The following is a 17,364-nucleotide window of genomic DNA, read 5'->3' as shown; positions in this document are numbered from 1 at the left end:
CCGGTAGAGATAAGGCAAAAAGACTGTGGGCATAAAGGGAAGGGGTGGACTGGGAACTGAAAGAGGTCCTGGAAATCATTTTCAAAGTGGCCCCTAATTACACATTTTCAGCAAGCCCAACCCTTTTCATATCAGAACATTTGAAAATATAATAGGTTATCACACTAAAGAGGCCCATGGTGCAGAGGCCTGCTGTGAAATCTCCAGAGTCCCCTAGAGGTAGGTACACCCCTGATGAAGGGACATCAGAAATAAGTAGGTGTGTGAATGCGATAGATCGCACACAAAAACATTAATGAGAGGTGGGGTTACAAAATTAAATGGAGTGCAAAGAGAAATATAACACACCTCAGGGATTGGCCTCGGGTTGCAAATGGCAATAGTTTGCACAGCGGTGGGCTTGATTGGACGGTAATGGCTGCCAGTATTATTGTGGATATAATTGATTATTTAGCACCCAGGGTAGGAGTGCTGGCTTCACAGATTGGTCAGAATGCTGGCTGGGTCAGTGACGTGTCCAGACTGGGGTGGCCCAAGTGGAGCTTTGACTTCTACATGGGTGGAATGAAGTACGAGCGTACACACACATACACAGACACGTCTGAATAGCATTAATGTACTAGTTGTCTCCACTACCCATACCTCCTTTAATTACATTACAGTGTCTTACATTCCCTGCTTCAGAATCTGGGAAAATGAAAATCCCATGGCAGAGCCACACTGTGCCTGCAGCGAACAGCTGTACCCAGATCTCCAAACAGCTCTGCCATTGTTCGTCATTGTTTAAAATGAAAGGACAATAAGATGACGATAGCACAAGATGGTTGCAGCAGCTATACGGCAGATGGCAAATGGGCAGTTGTTATTCCTTAATAACAGAAGACTCAGGGTGATTACAAATGGAATAATTGCATCAAGCTGTATGATCTGCGGAATAATTACTTCATTCAGGTGGTTGTTATGCATTTTCTTTCACTGTGTTTCATTCAGACTTGATAGTAAACTTAAACCACAGGTGGCACCTGCGGTGGCCATTCAGATTCATGGGGTAGCATATGCCAACCCAGGCCACACCCCGGACATACCTATGGGCTGGGTACTGCAAGAAACAGACATCATCCCGGCCAAATGTTATTTTATTGTCTTTATCATGTTCCTCTCTCTCTTTTTTAGCCTATCCCGCCCCCATGGTTCAATTCATCCCCTCTTCACTCCACCACACACCTCCAGTCTGTGCATGATTCTCTCCTACCTTCATCTCGTTCCATGCCTCTCTTTCCCACAGTGATGCATCTTCCAATACAAGGCTCTTGACACCCACTCTATAGGGTCACCTTCTTGTGCGCTTTCACCGTTCCTGTCACAGACTTCTTTCACAGTGCCTCGTCTTACTTTTTTCGTTTCCCCTCGCTGTTCCCGAGATAAATGTGCATGTTTTTCCTTTTTCTGCTTTGTTGTATTTAATTTTCTTCTAACCGCACCCCAGCAGTTCCATGTGCCCGACCTCTGTTACCTTCCTGCCCACCATTATGATAGTTCTGTGGTGCTTTGGAGTGGAGAACGTTGAGGGGTTGGGGGTTGGCTATATAGATGTAACTGTATGTGAGGCCAGGCCCACAGGTTTATTTGAGGTTATGCCCCATTGTCTACTTGCTCTCTCAGTCCTCTACAATGATGCCATGTTATGTCTGCTTGCACACCGCTGTATCGATTGCATCATCTCCATCCTGCATTTCCAGTGTTTCAGTCTCCTCCTATTGGGTTCAAATGTGTTAATTCTGTCACTCAATCACATTATGTTTTCAGTCATTCTGATTACGGTTATTCCTTCTTTCCCTCCGGTTATCTTTACACTATTTTTCTCTTGGACTCTCAATGTTCGTTCAGTCTATCTTATTTTTGTTGTTGTTTCAGTAACTTGGAATTCTCATTCTCATTGCACTTTCATTCTCTCTGATGCTCATCGTTCTTTTCTTTCTCCTGGGTCTTATTTACACATTAGAACCCTGGCAGGGCTGCCAGCCAATCAGGTACCTAGGAACACAGGATTGACCTAATGGTGAAAGCCTGGGTTCCATGCCATTTGATGGCCGTTCCCCCGCTGCTCTATTCTGTCCCCTTTTGATATTTCTTTTTGCATCCCCTACCCACCTACTTCCCTCATTTCGGCAGTGGCTGGTGTTGCTGCTGCATCTGCTCCTTCCCCTTGCCTCCCTCCGGCCGCCACAGAAAGGGAAGATGGGCTCTTTACGGAGGCGTGCCTTCCCTTTCCATGGTGGCCATCTGTGCAAAGTTCAAAGGGACGCGCATGGTGTGCCATTGAACAAAGGAAAATCATTTTTTTAGCACCCCAGGTTACTGCTTTGGTAGCCCGGGATGTTAATGCCCTTAAGCGCTTGTTCCAAGTGCTGAAACAGGGGGTAATGGCCCAGAGCCTTGATGGCCCTTGCTTTGTACGGGCCATTAACGTCGGCTGCCGGGCTGTTAATCCCATTTCAGCCCTTGGAACAGGGGCTTAGCGCTACAATAAGAACTTGTGGCATGTAATACTGGTTGGTTAAGGCCTGCCAGCAGGAGATAATTTCCTGAGCGATACAAGGTAATTATGGCCATTACCACCCCGGAAGTACATCTTGGGCTTTGTAGGGTGAGATGTGTAGGGAGAGATAATGGAGATGTAGTGACACTGCATATGAAAGGTAGTAAGTGGGACATGACATTACTTTCAGTGGATGCAGTAAACTGAATGCAAAATGCAGACCGCAAATGGAAATGCACATTAAACAGGTTTCAAAATGATTCACTTCAGGGTGAATAGGTAATCTGTACAGCCTGCACTGCATACACATATTAACCCAATTAACCACCAACTAACAATTCCTAGTAATTAATAATTCACCCTGAACAAGGCAGTTCAAGATGCGGCAGAGGAAATGTTAAAATAATGTGCTGCTTTAACGTGCAAGTGATTTACTGGCTGTGTTTCAGTGCACAAACTATAAAAGGAAATATGGGCTCTGAACAGTCCCATTGTTTCAGAGGAAGTGTTGTTGCGAGTGGCTTTTATGAAGCTATGCTTCTAGAGAAATCAGCTCGGATGATATGTAGACATCAGGAGATAGGGCAGGTTTCGGTTTGAATGACATGGCTAGGCTATACATTTAGGCATATTATGTTGGGGCAGTTGCAGTTGCTGTCCTGAGGAGAATGGGAGTCTAGCTGTCAGCAGCCAAAGAGCAGAGCCGTGCAGTGCAAATCGTTCCATGAAGCTCTGGCATCGGGCTGTCCTTCGTGGGTGGTGAAGCTGTGCGGAATGGTGACACTCCTGTGTGATGATAAGTAACTTCAGAGAGGGCTCTCTGTCATAACAGCGAAAATATTTTATACACTGAATGTAAGTATTGGTAAAAGTTGAGGAGCGTGCGGATAACTGTGTTCATCTTTCCAGTCAGTCAGGATTAAGTGGTTATTTTTTAACAGAGTTTTTATCTTTCTTTTGCATTTGTAAATGAGAACACTGAAGTGTAATGGAGAAAAAAGTTGACATGCTGCTGTGCTATTTGCATTTGTCTCTTCTTTTAGATGGTACTTTCTGTCAACTGTCTAGGGCTTTGAGGTCTGGGTAAGAAATGAAAAGTAAATGTTTTATTATGAACACAGGCTGGTTATGTATCTAATGAAGAAGTATTAATTTGTATTAATGTGTGTACTGCACAACCTGTTTTCAAACAATAGCATATATAAAAAGAAAAGCATTTTTAAAACTGAATCAGTGGGGTTGTGTTTTCTGTGCCTATGTGTATTCACTGACAAAGAGGGGGAATCACATGGAAGTGCCCTAGTGTATCAAAAGTGGTAAAACGTTTTACCACAGGTGGTAAAGTTGGAGGTGAAGTTTGGGAACCAGCTAGCAAGCTAGAAAATGTATGATGAATGCATGGCTTGTGAATCATTGCTCATAATGAAGAGTGTACGATGAACAAATCGGTCCAGGACAGTAGTCCAGTCTCGTAGATAAGTGACTGGAATGACAGTTAGCACTGTCAGGTTCCCGTAGGTTAAAAGTCCCCTATCTTGCACTTACAGTTAACCCTAAGTAGAATACAGGGTTCAGAGGGGAGTTTTGTCACATTATATAGGGCATCACCATAAACACACTGTGCTACCACGTTACCACTATTTTACCACTATTTTTACCACAGTACTAAAATACGACCAAATTATGTAATAGCCCTCTGACAAAATCCCTAACATATTCTGGTGCATTAGCCTTGTGGGAACAAACTGTAAAGCAGTTACTGGGTGTGGCGAGTGTGTTCAGCACAGCCATTTGGTGCATTTAAAAGGGAATTAATTCTGTGAGGTGATAGTGTGGCGCTGTGCACAGTGTCATTATGTCCCAAATTGAAGCAAATTGTTCTGAGCTGGTGAACTACCTGGAGGCCAAGCTATTTGCCCATGGGGTGTGGTCATCATAAAATGCTGTTTTATGGAGAGATTGCATATGTGGGGAGGTGCAGAAAGAGTCGTTACATGACATTTTTGAAAAAGGCAGTATTGTCCAGGTCTACCCATTGAGACTTTTTAGGGATTCAGACAAAAATGCAGAGAGAGATTACATAATAAGTTTATGTGCAAAGCTTTGGTTTCTCTTAAATCGGTCTTTGAGATTGCAGGAGAATTATTTTGAAGTAATTAGGAAACTACGGATCCGTTTGGATGAGACCAGTTAGCAGGTAAAGTGCCTAAAATTGGAATTAGAGCAGTCTAACTCTGGGTTGCAGTCTAAATGCAGTGAGTTGGACAAACAGCTGTCTCAGAAGAAAAGGCAGTTTGAGGAGAGTGATCAGGAACTGGTACAATTAAATGGGGCTGCAGATGCAATTAGGCAAGACAAGGATGATATCATTTTGGAGACGCAGACACTTCAAAAGGACAACATGGAGAGAGAAGACAAATTTCATGCTATTGAACAAGAAATGGCCAAAATGCTAGAGGAAAATGACAAGAGGAATAGAGAGTTTAATCAGTGCCAAATGCAAATAAATTAAATGCAAGCTGTGATTAATAAGATCAGTGGTGAGAACTCTAACCTTTGTCAAGAGGCAGACCGACTTCATAAAAGGTGCAAAGATTTAGAACAGCAAATATGTATTTTTAAATCTCAGGAAAAACAACAAGACACCACATTTAATGGGATTGAGATTAGCCCCAACTCTTCACAATGTACCAATGGCTATACCTGTGGCTAGGCCTGATTGTAGCCCATTTGGGGGGTTTGACTCACCCGCTGGTGGTTACCATCAACCCTATCCACTTGAGAAAAGGAATGAGCGCCAGAATAATGCATTCCTGAATATTGTGCCAAGTAACCACATCAAAATAATGAAATCGATCAAGACTTTGATTAGACCGGTCAAAAGGGGAGGCAATTGTTGTATAGAAGACCACTTAGAATCAGTGCATGATATATTTAAGGCTCTTCAAATACCTAGGGAACAGTATAGACAATACTTTCCCCTAACACTTGATTCTGCAACTGCTAGTATTATTAGAGGCCTTAATGAACATGAAAACCTATCATGGGCAGACTTTGAAAAAGAGGTTAGACATTATTTCTCATCTTACCTGTCATTGCAAGATGCCAAGAAAGCAGTGTATACAATGACAGCAAGGCCAGATATGTCACCTTGCCAGTTTCTCCAAGATTTAAAAATAGCATTTTCCCAATTTGATGTGTCTTTTGATCCTAATTCTGTAGAATTTAAGACTGCATACTTTTATGGTCTTCAAAAAGACATTATATCACAGTTAATCCGCAAGTTTGATAGAGAAAAATCTCTAGAGTGAATTGTAGAACAGGGGAATAAATTATATGAGGTAATCTATAGTAATAGAGAGACAAAATCAAAATCTAAAAATTCCACACCAACGGTAACAGAGATAAAGTCTGCCAAAATGCCACTTGAATCGGCCCAAAATCAGACGAGGAACAATATGACACCTGATCAAAGGGGCACGCCGCCACAGAGGATGTCCCCCCAAAACCCTATGTTCCAATCACATAACCCGAGCAATAGAGAAAATTATATTAGTCCTAGATATTTGGGTGACAGTCCTAGAGTGGGATACCGGCCTGATATGTCAGGCATGACTAACAATCAAAATCAAAATCAAAGTAGTAATGCCCCATACCAGATGAAGGGGACGCAGAGTAGGTTTGACCCTAATACTATGCTATATGGCCATCAAGACAGACCAGGGTATGTGGATAGGTTCATTGAAAATGGAAATCAGCATAGGGGACAGTTCCCATCAAATGAAAGACAAAATATGAACTATGTCCTGCGCCATTATAATCAGTCACCACCACCAGACAATCACAGCCAAAGAATGGTCTCTTCGAGTTCTCGACCCCCTATAAATCAAGAGTTCAGAAATAACTCAAATAGGATACAATCTCCTGAGAGATACCGAAATTGGTCCAATCAGGGTGAATCTAACCAATACCAACCTAAGCTGCAAAGAGAGGAATCAATGGAAATGGACAGGTTTCAAGGCCTTGAAGCCCAGGTTAAAATGTGTCTGAGCAAATAGGAACACTCTGTGCAGTCCAGAAACAGCAGCCAAGTGAAGGTACAAAAAGTCAGAGGAGTGATCTTGTGCGTTCTGACAAGTGACTATTCTGTAATAGCCCCTGCAATGATAAAAGTACAGAATTCCATGTACCAGTTTTGGGTGATGGTCCTTGAATTGCTTGCTGATTCCAGCGTGAAATTACCCACCAGTCAAAGTGAAACAAGTGGTACACAACCACACAAAAAGTGAGTGTGGTTCAATTTAGAGTTGAACCAAACTATCGAAGTGTGTGCAGATGAAAGACAAAAAGGAGAAAATGAACTAAAACCTAAAGAACAGACACATTTAAAAAGGATGTCTTATGTGACAAAAACAAAATCTGATGAAGAGGCAGTATTGATTGTCCTCCCTTGAAAGTCAGAATGCTAATGAAGGCCAGACAGAAAAGATGGGTGCTCAAAAGGAGGGTGCAGGCCTCACCTGAGGCGTATTTTGAGCCACACATATTTTCAAGAGACCGAAAAGACTGAAAACATGCAAAATGCATATAGGTGTTCTGAGCCAGAAAATGACTAGCTACCACATGATTTTTGTGAGGATGTTCACTCAAAAAACTGCAGTGTAAACACTGATGGTCCCAGATCAGAGGGGCAGATGGTGGCTACACTCAAGATGGTTTCTGAACATGGAAAAATAGACAAAGATTCCAAAAATGAAATGGACAAAATAGAGGGAAAGATATCATTTCACTTGCCCATGCATGTGTTTGGCAAAAAGTGAAATGGGACAGAGAAAGGTGAGTCCTGAAATCAGCAAAGATTCTCACTTTTTGTGTGTGCTGGACGAAGTTGAGGACAGGTATTATGCTCCTATCACTGTGGAAGAGAAGTGCAATGCATGTGCAATGATTTACACAGGTGCACAGGCCACGATTATATCCAAAGAGCTAGTGAAAAGTATCAATGAAGGGCGATCCCCACAAAGTCAGATCAAAATGAGACCAAATGAAGGTACAGTGCACAATTTTAATGGTGAGGAGATACCTATCGAAGGTGTCACTGAGGTGACATAAAGATAGGGAAACATAGAATGAGAGAGGAAGTATTGATCACATCTCTCAGTGAAAACCCATTTCTGATGGGAATAGATTGCCTAAAGAGTTTGTCGCCCCTCATTGATGGGGTAAGTGGGGTATTATGGTCCCTAGCTAAAAATCCATTGAGGCCCAAGAAGGAGCGTTCACAAAACAACAGTGTAAGAGAATGCCACACAGTGGCTAAATCAGGTAACGCAGTGGAAGTGTATCTTCAGAATGGCTGTGTACCTAGTGTCACTGTCATTCTAATGTGTTAGGGTGAAATGTGAGGTGAACAGGAGAAGCTGTCTCTAGAGATTTATTTGGATCCCAAGAAAAAATTTCAAACAGAAATCGATGAAAACACATTATGCTTTTTCTTGAAAGCCACCTGTCACTCCAGAGATGGACTATAGAGAAACACATTTCAACCCTGTCTGAAATACAAATGGGAAATGGGCAGCCATGGATCCCTATACATGTAAATGGTCATTCTGAAATCACAGAAGTCACTTTAGCGCTGAAGCAGGAAAGAAGTTTCATTAATGAAAAAATACTCCAGCGAATAATTGACAGGGAGGAGATTCCAAAATTCAGAATAAAAAAACAACACATTTTTGGGTTGGATGATCCGGACTCAGGAAATATAATTGTAGGGAGATACTTGTTGAAAATCACCATTGGTCCTAAATCAATCTGTCATAATGTGTGGATAGTGAGTGGGGCACAGAATAACTTTTATTTGGGAAATTACATTATGCACAGAATGTGTATGGTGCCAGACTTCTTTAATCACAAAGTGTGGTCCAGATTGGGGGGACCTGCACCTTAATTTGAAGACAAGAGACAAGCTTATCGTTGTGCACAGATGGTTCCATATGCAATTGAGCTACAGGTGAAGAAGGATGTTACCATCCCTGCATTCACCCGGCAAGTTACCACAATGCTAAAACACAGAAAGGGACAGCAGATGAGGGATTCTGATGCACTTGTGTGCCTAAATGAGTCCATGAGGCAGCAGGGGCTGGGATGTAAATATACGCCACTGGTAAATATTGGGGATGGACCCATTAAAAAACTGGTGGACAACAAGAGGTGTCAGGATATTCATTTAGAAGAGAATTCAGAATTAGGAATGGCAATATAAAAATCTGACTATACTGCAGATTTCAATAATGCAGTGATTGGGAATATACCTGAGAGATATGTGAATGCGCCGGGTGAGTTGCCAGAATCTTTGGATTCACAACCTAAAGGGATATTTAAAATGTGGTCATTGTATCCTTATGAATCAAGTGAGACAATGTGCTGTCACCAAGATAATTGCATATTATTTGATTTAAACAAAAATAAGACAGAAGGGCAGCGTGTTGAAATGGAAGTCAAGATCCCAAAATATTTAAATGTATCTACTGTCCAAAGATATACAGCCACACGATTAGAGCAGAGTACAGAGGTTACTCCATTGGAGTATTTCCCAGAATGTTCATAAATGGTAGAAGAACAGGTTCAGGCTGCAGATGCAGGTATAAATGAAGAGAAAAGGAATGAGTTGAGTAAAATATTTATGGAGTTTAAAGAGGTTTTTGACAAAGACGCATATGATTGCAGCCTAACCGATCTGCATGTAGCCACACTGCCAGAGGGACACGGTAGGGAACCAGTATCGGTTGCCCCTGGCATGTTTGGAATCATTAGCTGAGATAATTCAAAATTTAGAATCCAGAGGAATCAGTAGGCCTATTCATAGCACATCAAATACTCCCATTTTGAGCGTGCTGAAACCTAATGTCCAATAGTGTTTTTGTGCAGACTTACGAGAATTAAACAAAAGAGTACCTGTTTCCAGGTGGCTACTCCCATTTATTGATCAGGGTCCCACACGTGTACACGGGTCAAAAGTGTTTACCACATTGGATCTTACAGCTGGATACTGGTGTGTGCCACTGGCTGAAGACATACAACATTTGTTTGCATTTTTGTTTGATAAATCCCAATATGCATGGTCCCGAACACCTTTCGGGTATGTCAATAGTGGGATTGAATTCAGAATATTTTTGAGGAAGGCGCTCCCCGATGCTGCAGAGAGGGGGACAATAGTTTATGCAGATGATGTGCCCATTAAAAATGAGAATCTGAAGAGTCATTTTAATGAGATTAGACATGTGCTTGGCCAGTTACGGGAGGCGGGAGCCAAAGTATCTTTGCAGAAAGCACAATTGTGTAAAAAGAAAGTTAACTTTTTAGGCCACGAGGTGACTGAGCATGGGTTGAATCCCCAAAGAAAAAGGTAGAGGTGATACAGAAGTTGAAAGATCCTACTAACTTGAAAGGATTGAAAAGTTTATTAGGGATGACAGGCTATAACAGAAAATGTATTGAAAATGATGCAGAGATTACACAACCTTTAACCAAATTATTGAAGCAGGTTATACCCTGGAAGTGGGAAAAGGAGCAATGTGAAGAGGAGGCTAGGCTGAAAGAATGCCTCATGAAGGCGCCATGTTTGGCCTATCCCATAAAGACCCAGGATTTCTTTGTAGAAATAGGGCTCATTAATCAGTGCTTGTCAGCTGTGTTAACTCAGAGGCATGATTTAAATCACAAAACTATTGCTTACATTTTAACTTCTAAATTCAGTGAATGTGAGAAAGCGCTCTTAACCACTGTTTGGGCATTGCAGCATTTCTGTCCCATCATTCAAGGGGAAAGAGTAATTATTGAAAAGAATTACCAACCCTTACAGTTTATGCAAAGTAAAAGAATTAGGTCAGGTAATTCGGCACAGTCCATAATTACTTCCTGGACGTTGGCATTACAGGGGTTCCCAGTGGAAGTAAAATATGGACAGAATAAAAAGAGCCCAATTGCCCAACGGCTGGCGGATCTACATGATTGTGCAGCTGAATGTACACCTGATGAAGCCGAAATAGAATCCATTAATGAATTTGAATAATCTCCCCACAAGGCATTCAATGAAGATGGATGCAGGGGTTTACCAACAGTGTATGTGGATGGGTGTGCGTATCATGTGGCAAATAATACAGACAAAGAGCTTGTGGCAGGAATAGGAAATATCTGGTTTAAGTGTGACAACACTCCAAGAGTAAGCATGAGAACTGGATCTAGGATTAGTCAAGTAGCAAAGTTAGCTGCCATTTATAAGGCAATTGCTACTCCGTTTGAAAATAAACTCAAAGAGATAGTTTTAGTTATTGACTCTGATTATGCGCAAAATAGTTTTGTGGAATATTTTCCTGGCTGGAAGGCAAAAGGTATGCTCACATACAATAATACACCTCTTAAACATTGGAAAATGATCCAAGCATTAGACAAATTAGCGTCAGAAAATGATTTAATAATACATTGGAAAAGAATCCGAGGCCATTTAGAGATGCCAGGTGAGGACAAGGAGGGGAATGACAAAGCAGATCAGTTAGCCAAAACTGGAGCTGTAATCGGAGAGTTTTTTTCCATTGAACACCTACTTGGTGAAATACAGGTAGATGCAATCACATGCTCCAAATCTCCGAAAGAAGTTGAATGGGCTGTAGTGCAATGCAATTATGATACCCCAGATGAGGACCTGATCAAAGCGCAAAAAGAAGACCCAATTTTAGGCATATTTTATTATCACTTGTTAGATGCAGAACAAAATCCTCTGTCTGAAAACGATTGTAAAGGGAAAGAAGAGTTAAGGGTACTGTCAAAGAACAAAAAGAGAATTACGTTACAAGATGGATTGATGAATAGATAATCTGTAACAGGGCAAATCCAATGGGTGGTGCCCTTGTCATTTCAGGGACTGATGTTACATTATGCACACAATGCAATAACTGCAGGATACAGGGGTTCACAAAAAACATTGGACATTTTGAAAGATTATGATTATTGGCCACATATGTCCCAAGATGTTGAACTATGCACCAGAGAGTGTCTAGTGTGTGCACAATTTCAGACTGCTTCACCTATGCATAGAGCCCTATTAATGAAAAGAGGTTTGACCCTTCCATGGTCTGATTTGCAAATTGACTATGTTGGGCCTGTAAAAAGATCAGCTAGGGGAAACAAATATTTATTAACAGTGGTTTGTCTGCTGTCCAATTGGGTGGAATGTATTCCTCCACCGGATTGCACTGCACAAACAGCAACCACATTACTGGTAAATCATATATTTTGAAGATTTGGGTTACCCCAAGGGATAGAATCAGACGGGGGAAGTCATTTCACTAGCGCCTTGATGAGTAAAGTTTGGCAAATACTAGGTGTGAAAAGGAAGCTGCACATCTCATATCGGCCGTGGAAAGGAACAATAGGTCTATAGTAGACATACTAAAGAAATTTGTGGCTGAGGCAGGTTCTAGTTGGGATCTTTGGTTGCCCTTAGTATTGATGTTCAACCCTTGCTAAATCAACAAATCTCAGTCCTCATGAAATACTGACAGGGAGAAAGAAGGTTTTGCCACAGCATTTACTGTACAGGACACATGAGCGAACACTTGTAAATGTCTCCACTGTACACGAAAATGTGGAAGATTTGAGGTAAGCACTTACAACATGCATTTGCATTTGTGCAGCGAAATCTAGAGAAGACTGCAAAAACCTATTATGGTAGGAAGGCATCTTAAAGGAGTAGGTGGGAGATCAGGCCTAAAAGTTCCATTTGGGAAAAATAAGAATAAAAACTCTAAGCTTCTAGCAGCGTGGCAAGGGCCATTTGAAATCATAGGCAAGGTCTCCCCTGTAGCATACGCAATAATTAAAACGGAGGGGAGGTGACAATGAGCAGTTTGTCCACATAAACCAAATCACACCTTGTCACCCGAAGCATGAGGTGAGGAGGATTGAGCAAATTGATGCTAGTCGAAGGAAAGTAAGGGGTGCAAAGTGAAGAGTGAAGTAACAGGGGAATCAAGGTGAATGCACATGCCTGTCAGTGAAATTATTGGGAAATGTTAAAGGTTTCCGATATAAAACGATATGTTCTATAAAATGCATGTTGCTGGGAATGTTTCAGTCATATGTTTTGAATTGTGTAATGATAAACTTGTTTTCAGGTGTTCCAGTGTGGCCAGTGACCCCTATGGAGCCACCATATGATAACAGTAATTCTAATTTTATTTTCAGACGTAGCAGCAGTAGTTATACTAGGTACTTAATTTTCTTTGTTTCTTTTACTTTAGATTACTAATTCCTTGGCCCAGTAGGGCTGGATCCTTGGAGTGCCAGACCCTTGGAGGATGCCACAGGATCGGAGGCCCTGGGAAAGGCCCACAGATCAAAGAATGGGCGTGAAGACAAAGTCTTCAGGAAGAAGGGTAATGATGACCCGATCTGAGGACTGGCCGCTCGTCTTGCTGCTAATATTGAGCGTATCAGGTGTTAAGATCACAAAAGCACAGGTTGTAATAGAACCTGGGCCGGCATCCACGATTGCAGAGGAGGAGGCACCGGGATTCATCCCGGGAAAGAGAAGACTGGTGTATCAGAACATGTATATCAGTCTAAACCCTGATCCCATCATTGAAAATGTTGTGAATTAAACCGTAATTGCATCAAATCAGGTGAGAGACTGGATAGAAGTGCGGAAAGAGGATGCTTCGGAAATCAACCAGAGATATTGCCATGCAGTTAGAAAAAACCTTTGTAAGTTCATCTGTTATGAAAAGAAGGAAGGGGAAGTGGGTAGCAGGTTGGTTTGTGGCCTCTATTGTAATGACTTTATTGGGGCTGTGGTGGACATGACAATGTCTACAGCCAATGTTATATCTGCGGGTACGTTAAGTGCTAAGGCACAGGAATTAACCCACAAATTGAACACAATACAGCAAACATTGGATGGAATTAGAGGCGGACTGAATGAGCAAATCAAATATGTAAATGAGACCATTGTTATCTTAAATGAAGAGGCTAAGGTGTTGGAGCACAGCACACATGTTGTTAAACATGATAAATTGCTGAATCATCTTATAAATGTGGTCAACCCAGTTCAAAGAATACTCAGGAAATACCCAAGGGAATTTCAAAGTGCAATATCTCAATTAATTCAAGGGCAAGTAGCTTTGTACTTTGTGTCGTCCGATATCATCCATCAAATGATAGCATGAATCACACAAAGAGAAGTGGAAATGGTACAGATAAAGATTGCTTTTGAAATGGGGAGTGCAATGCCTCTATATATTAACATAGAAAGGATGGAAGTAGGGTTTTTGTTATGCATCCCACACATTGCTTCTGAATTAATATACCAGAACAAATTGGTGCACAATGTGGGCTTTTGACAGAATGGTAAATATGTCAAAATGAAAACCCCAGAGATAGTGGTGTTTCAATCCTGGGAGCCTGATGTTTATCTGATTCCCAATTTGGATTCCTGTGTAAATTTCAAAAAGCAGAATTACATGTGCCTGGGCAAACCATTTGTTCCTGATGCAGCAGATTCTATTTGCAAGATGAAACCAGATCCTGGGGTGTCTGGGGGATGTGAAGTGGTCATTAGTAATCCTGGGATTGAGGAACTGCCCCAGGCAAGGTTGATTAAAAATAGGTGGTTTGTGAGCACCTCTTTGAAAAACTATCCAGTCACTCATCTGAATCATGGGTCTTTCATTGTGAAACAATTGAAACATAGTGTGTTCTACATATCTGTCCAAAGGATACGGTGATGTCGGTAGGGGGATTGACTCTGTTTCATGCTGGTGATGATTTATGGGAGGGCAAGGTGGAAAATATTGAATTCTTCCAGAGAAATTCATTCCCTATTGATCCGGATATAGAATTTTTATTGAATCACAAAAAGGTGCATAACGTCAGGAAGAATTTAAAGAAAGATAATATCACTGTGGGTAACCTGGGTCTGATGGAAGGAAATACATTCAACTCGGCGACCTGGGTAGAGAGAGGTATGGTGATTCTGGCAGTCCCAATTGTGTTGATGGTGGCGTGGCTGGTTGTTCTCACCATTAATATGCAGATATTGATCCTAGATATGACAACAATGGGGAAGGAGAGATGCCTTCTGGTGCACGCATTCTGAAAAGGTTGTTTTGTTTCTCCTGCAGTGATATCTCGGGCGATCCCAGTAGGATAAAAGGAGGGAGTGTAGGATGAGATGTGTAGGGAGAGATAATGGAGTTGTAGTGACACTGTATATGAAAGACAGTGAGTGGTACATGACATTACTTTCAGTCGATGCAGTAAACTTAATGCAAAATGCAGACCGCAAATGGAAATGCACATTAAACAGCTTTTAAAATTATTCACTTCAGGGTGAATATGTCATAAGTCCAACTCTTACTGCATACCCATATTAACCCAATTAAATACCAACTAACAATTCTCAGTAATTAATAATTCGCCCTTAACAAGGCAGTGCAAGATACGGCAGAGGAAATGTCAAAGTAATGTGCTGCTTTAACGTGCACATTATTTGCTGGCTGTGTTTCAGTGCACAAACTATGAAAGTAAATATGGGCTCTGAGCAGTCCCGTTGTTTCTGAGGAAGTGCTGATGCAAGCGGCTTTTATGAAGCTATGCTTATAGTGAAATCAGCTCAGATGATAGGTAGACGTCAGGAGATAGGGCAGGTTTTGGTTTGAGTGACACGACTAGGCTATACATTTAGGAGACAGATTAGGTTGGGGCAGTTGCAGTTGATGTTCAGAGGAGTATGGGAGTCTAGCTGTCAGCAGTCAGAGAGCACAGCCTTCCAGTGCAAATCTTTCCATGAAGCTGGGACATTGGGCTGTCCTTCATGGGTGGTGAAGCTGTGCGGAATGGTAACACTCCTATGTGCTGATAAGTAACTTCAGACAGTGCTCTCTGTGATAACAGCGAAGAGATTTCATACACTGAATGTGAGTATTGGTAAAAGTTGAGGAGCGTGCAGATAACTGTGTTTATCTTTCCCATCAGTCAGTCAGGATTAAGTGGTTATTTTTTAACAGAGGTTTTTCTTTCTTTCGCCTTTGGAAATGAGAATCACTGAAGTGTAACAGAGAAATAAAGTTGGCATGCTGCTGTGCTATTTGCTTTTGCCTCTTCTTTTAGATAATACATTCTGTCAAATGTCTCGGGGTTCAAGGTCTAGGGAAGAAATTAAAAGTCAATGGGCCTCATTACGAGACTGGCGGCCGCGGAATGAACGGTGTCGTTAAGGTACCGGCACCGTTCCTTCCAGGCTGCCACATTACAAGTTTGCTCGCAGGCGGCAGTATGCAAGTCTGGGCCAGACCAGACATGCATACCGCCACCCACGAGCACACCAGGATGATAACAACGGACCCGTCATTAACAAGTCCGTTGTTAGCATCCTTCCCATTCCCTTTGAGCCCTATGGGGGCTTTAATGGGAATGGGGATGTACCGGGTCTGGGTCCCGAGAAAAGGGAATTACCGGGCCCGCAAAAGTCGGAATGGCCCAGTAATTCCCTTTTTTCGGGACCTGGACACGAGTTCGGAGGCATCCATGCTGCTAAGAACGGCATGGCTACCTCCAAACTCGTAATGAGGCCCAATGTTTTATTATGCATACAGGCTGGTTATGTATCTAATGAAGAATTGTTAATTTGTATTAATGTCTGTACTGCATAACCTGTTTTCAAACAATAACGCTTAAAAAAAAGAAAAGCATTTTTAAAACTGAATCAGTGGGGTTGTGTTTTCTGTGCCTATGTGTATTCACTGACAAAGAGGGGAAATCACAGGGAAGCGCCCCAGTGTATCAAAAGTGGTAAAACATTTTACCACGGGTGGTAAAGTTGGAGGTAAAGTTGGGGAACCAGCTAGTAAGATAGAAGACGTATGATGAATGCATGGCTTGTGAATCATTCCTCATAATGAAGAGTGTATTATGAACACATCTCTCCAGGACAGCAGTCCAGTCTTGTAAATAAGTGACTGGAATGACAGTGAACACTGTCAGGTTCCCCTAGGTACAAAATCTGTTATCTTGCGCTTACAGTTAACCCTAAGTAGAATACAGGGTTCAGAGGGGAGTTTTGTCACATTATATAGGCAGTCACCATAAACACGGTGTGCACCACATTACCACTATTTTACCACTATTATTACCACGGTACTAAAATACCACCAAATTATGTAATAGACCTCTGACAAAATCCCTACAGCGTTAACAGATCATTTCTTTTTGTGTCAAACAGGTTTGCACAGGGAGCACAAAACTTACTTCACAAGAAAATGAACATAGAAAATGGCTTCCCTTGAACAAGTGAAGGGAGATCTAGGGCAAGCACGTTTTCCTTTCTATGAGGGGCATGGAGCCAAGAAAGAGGTGTGCTCTAGCACATTGAAGTGTCATTTGTGCTAGATTGAATTACAAATAATGATCTCAGACCAAATAATCAGACAGACTCAAGGAATATGGCAATGTATTCCTTTATTCTCTATATACACGTTTAATTGTCCAATACTGTGCCCTTCATTCATAGCTTATTTTGGTTAACTCCCCATGGGTCTTGCAATTATTCTGTAAAATACCATCCTTGATCCTAGGCCAACATAGCCTTCCTGTTGGTCGGCACACAGAGTCTTCCAGCCTCTCCTGATTCTGCAAGCCTTGGTCTCTCTCTGAGGTAGCTTGGCTGAATTGGACATGAGCCAGCGTCCATTTTCCTATCATGGCTGTTCTTGCCATGTTGTATATTCCTCTATAGAAAGCTGTATGTTTGTTTGGGGAATGAAAGAATGGAT

The 17,364-nt window shown here is 41.8% G+C and overlaps 1 long non-coding RNA gene across 1 annotated transcript in view; it reads left to right on the top strand.

Annotated features, from left to right (window-relative positions):
* LOC138472602 (uncharacterized) overlaps positions 1 to 15,683 on the top strand; it is a 114,670-nt gene extending 98,987 nt beyond the window's left edge. The window contains exon 2 of the long non-coding RNA XR_011268646.1: positions 12,838 to 15,683. This is a non-coding gene — a long non-coding RNA (uncharacterized lncRNA). The remainder of the gene's footprint in view (positions 1 to 12,837) is intronic.
* Positions 15,684 to 17,364: the final 1,681 nt, after the last annotated feature.

This window comes from Ambystoma mexicanum, chromosome 8, assembly GCF_040938575.1.
Source record: "Ambystoma mexicanum isolate Mex_15411 chromosome 8, UKY_AmexF1_1, whole genome shotgun sequence".
Taxonomy (NCBI): domain Eukaryota; kingdom Metazoa; phylum Chordata; class Amphibia; order Caudata; family Ambystomatidae; genus Ambystoma; species Ambystoma mexicanum.
Note: the sequence above shows the minus strand (reverse complement) of the source record. Positions and strands in the feature narration are given on the sequence as shown.